Raw genomic sequence first — 4,726 nt, 5'->3', positions numbered from 1 at the left:
CCTGGAACCATCTCTGACCAACAGCCTGAAACATTCTCAATTTCCAGGAACTGTGATAATGATGAACTTCAATGAGACAGAAAATGCTTAAGTTTAAGGACAGTTCAACCATTTCATACTGAGTACTAAGATATAGTCACTTCAAATAAAATATATTTAACACTTTAGACCAAAATTTGGATTTCATATGTGCATTAAACAGACAAAACATCTCTATTGACAAGATTTACTGAACTGGAAATCTGTCAGAATAAGCCCCCTGAAAATTAAAACAGACATCAGACTACATATATAAATGAAAGACTTCCACAGTTTTATGTATACGACGGACTCAGAAGCCAAGTTTCCAAAACTTCAGTAAAAGCATCTGATGTGTAAGTCTGCATTGATGGTCCTTTACATGAAAAATATGATTCCTTTGTCTTCTGGTATTACATTGGAGCTTTTATTGCACAGTTGGAAAAAAAGTGATAAATCCAAACCCTTTCATCAAAAGTATTTTATGGAGAATTTCCAGATACCTCCTCCTACCAGATGAAAACCTTTTGGCAGATCTTCACATACAAGATGGTACTATATTTACTGATTCAGAGACCTATTTCTCCACTCTTAACTAGTGTCCTGTATTTTTCTTTCACTCTGACATGATCTTTTGGCAGTCTTACAATTTTAAAACTCAGTCAAAAATGAATGTTTTGCCTCTTCCTTACAAATTTTGGCCACAATAGACAATACTGACATCTTGCTGTTATTCATGTCTAATTGACATGTGCTATTTTTTACTTGGTCTTCCATCTTTTCACTCAGTCTTTCTGACTGGAACCCTATCTTGCCACCCGTGCCTCTGTAATATAATGCCTATGTAATATATATGCCTCTGTAACCCGTACCAGTGCTTTGTCACACACACAGTGAAGTCCCTCTTGAAGTTTAGATGGAATCTCTTGTGTTCCAGCTTGTGCTCATTGCCTCTTGTCCTGGCACTGGACACCACTGAAAATGGCATAGCTTCATCCTCTTTGCACCATCCCTTCATGTATTTATACACATTGATAAGATACCCCCAAGCCTCTTCTTCTCCATGTTGACCAGTCCCAACTCTCTCAGACTATCTTCATAGGAGAGGTGCTTCAGTCCCTTGACCAGCTTTGTGGTCCTCTGCCTCATTCTTTCCAATATGTCTCTCTTGTACTCGGGGGCCCAGAACTGGGCACAGTATTCCAGGTGTGATCTCACCATTGCTCAATAGATGAGAACGATCACTTCGCCTGACCTGCTGGCAATACTTTGCCTAATGCAGCAAAGAATATCATTGACCTCCTTAGCAGCAGGGGTACATTACTGACTCATGCAGTCTGTACTCAATGCATACAAATGCACTCAATGTGTAGTGTAACTAGCATGTCAAGGGAGGTGATTCTTCCACTCTACTCCACTCTTGCAAGACGCCACCTAGAGTACTGCATTCAGCCCTAGGGCTTAAGAAGGACACAGATCTGTTTGAGTCCAGAGGATGGTCATGAAGATGATCAAAAGACTGGAGCACCTATCCTATGAAGAAAGACTGAGAAAGTTGGGGTTATTTAGCCTAGAGAAGAAAAGGCTCCATGGACACCTTATCAAGGCCTTCCTGTATTTAAAGGGTGTCTCCAGAAAAGATGGGGAACATAGTGACAGAGCAAGGGGTAATGGTTTTAAACAGAAAAAGGATGGAACTATATGCAAGGAAGAAATTCTTCACTCAGGGGATGGTGAGGCATTGGAAGTGGTTGCCCAGAGAAGTTGTAGATGGCCCATCTTTGGAAGTTTTCAAAGCCAGGCTGGACAGGGCTTTGGACAACCTGGTCTAGTGGAAGGTCCATGGGAAGGTCCATGGCAGGAGGGTTGGACATAGATGATCTTTAAGGTTTCTTCCAACCCAACCCATTCTATCATACTATGACTAAGTCATTAGTGCTCACATTATGTTAATATATATGCAAATATTTTTTTCAAGGCTCTCCTCTCTTGTGATATCTATAAGAAACATTATCAGTATTGACTGTCACTTTTGGGCAGCCAATTCAACCATTAACATTTACTGATTTTATATGTTTGAGTAGCTTATATAATCAACCCAACTATATGACCTCATATTCCTGCCACTCACATACATTTTTCCTTCTAGATTTCTATGATTAGAATATGAAACAAAGGGGGAAAATATCCATATATTTTCATACTGTGTATAAAGTCATTTAGTATTTTGTCCTGGGGGACAGTAAATTCATTGGGAAAGGGATGTCAGTACATATTTCACAGCATAGCGTAGCAAAGTATCAGTCTTACTTCATCATCTGACTCTCAAATAAATTGCTTTAAGTATTCTAGAGAACCTAGGTTAAGGCATCAAATATCTAGGTACCAAAATCCACCTAATTAAGTGGTCTTACTTTCCAAAAAACTCAAATTCACAGCTTCTCTTTTTGTATCATGTATACCTGTTCTCATATTTGCTGAGCAAAGAGTTTCACTCATTGTAATATCTGAAAAAGAGGCATATTTTGATAGAGATGTAAAACAATATTAAAGGATGATTAATTTCTGAGGATAACCTTCTAAATGACATAAGATCAAAAACCCTGTAATCAAAGCAGTGATTCGTATTGAGTACTACATATTGTTTGCATTGAAAATGACATATCTGATGTCTATTTTAAAGTAGCTTCTACTTTTAAAGAAGCTACAGCCCTTTAATGAACTATGGGGGGGAAGGAGAGGTGGCACGGGAAACAAGTTGAAGGAGACATTATTGGATTATTCACTCTTGTAGGACAGAACCTGTTTGTATAATCAGAGATATGCCTTAAGTGGTCTTTAAAGAAAGTCAGATTTTGTTTAAAAAAAGGGGAAGGAGGAGGCTTCATTAAGTAGACTGACAGGCTCCATAGATTTCTTAAGTGTTTAAATTAAGGATTGTGAGTTCTTGAAACTTGACAAGGAAAGCAGGATTGTCACTGCTGGCTGTCTGAACCAGAGGTAAGTGCAGATTAAGCTTTTCCTGTCTCTATTATAAACATATTGTTCCTGTTCTCAAAAGTTCAGTGACATAGAAGAGAGACTAGTTTTTTTTTATTATTATTATCTGAAAAAAAATAATTAAGTGTCAGATAAAATTCTAAAGTATGAAAAGTGCTCAGATGCTGCTTGTTATTATTTTAGTGGTAACTATTTGGCATTTGACACAAATTACTTAAAGAAATTAAAATAAATCATATCCAGATACCCAGAACCAAGTTATAAGAATACTCATGAGGAGCATGGCATGCTTTAAAATATACTCATCCATTCTGTTGATCTTTCTAGAATTATTTATGGAACTGGATTCAACTGATATTGAATTTATGTTGTACTTATGTGGCACGTTTTCTGAAAAACTATTTCTTACATAGTATAAATATCTCTGCTTGTTCTTATGAAGTTTGGCTGAACAAAATGAACTTAGAGAGTGTAACAGAAAATTTCCATTGTTTGGGGACAGTTCCCCCCCTCCCCCCCATTTGGTAAAGGTGGGTTTCAGTGAAGTAGTGAAGGATTTCCTGAAGCTAAGCCCAGTCAAACCTTGGTTTATTCAGGCTGTCTGTTCAGAAAACCCAAAGAACAGCTTTCTTTGACAACACAGTCTTACTCAGGGCTTCTGAAAACAGACATTTTTCTTCCAGCACAATTACTGATACAGTATTATCAACTAATCAGGCAGATGTTGCAGAATTACATTCCATATTCTAATACAGGTGTCAGAGTACATACAAGCATCTCAAAACAACTACCTGATCTGTCACAAATTAACACTGAAATGGTCTCATGCCTTCATCACATCAATAACTTCAGCATGCCTCCTGATATTTGTTTATGCCCTCCTGTGCCTGCTGGAAACTTTTAGAAGCTGCGCAAAATCTTTTGCCTTTCTTATTTTCTCCAAAATAATTCAGTCCATGCACATGTGCTAAGAAAGCACAGTTTTTATATCAGTATCTTGTTTAAATGCGTATTCCTTCCCACCTCCTCCCCCCAAACACTGAGGATGCAAGGCTTTATTTATTTAAGAAAAAAAAGGTACATGTTGCAGATGTTCATAGGTCTGATAACTTCTCAAAGAGAATAGCTAACTTTTCTCTTTTGTTAAACAATAGCTAAAAGCAAATTAATCATGATGCTTAAGGAGGTGCATTCCACATGCATACTTTTGATTTTATAATCGCCCCCAAAATGTTTCTACCTCTTTCAGTACGAAAACACATGCTTTGGTTGCTTCTGTCACCTGGCTGAAGAATAAAAAATAAATAAAAAAAAAGTTACTGTGTGCAGTTAATATCGAACAGCAGCCATCTCCAGATGATCCCTGCTGCATCCAATTTCTGCCAAAATGCTTTCTGTTAAACCTCCATCAAACAGACACACGGCGCACAAAAGAAAACCTCATCACCAAGGGAAACTAATCCACCGGTGCGCAATGTAAGCCTGTCAACTTTTTATTATAAGAAGTCATCACTCATTTCAGTGAAGATTAAAAGTATGACTAAATTGAGAAAATCCTCTTAGCCATTCGGAATTTTAATAGAGGAGAAAAGGGGGTGAGTAAAATTTAAACTGTGTGCGCTTGTGTGCCTATATATCTATCTCTATATGTGTGTATGAATCAAATATATAAAATTACATATATATCTCTACACACAAGTTATATTTT

The sequence above is a fragment of the Aythya ferina genome (assembly GCF_964211825.1).
Source record: "Aythya ferina genome assembly, chromosome: 1".
Lineage (NCBI taxonomy): Eukaryota > Metazoa > Chordata > Aves > Anseriformes > Anatidae > Aythya > Aythya ferina.
This window is presented reverse-complemented; position numbering follows the sequence as displayed.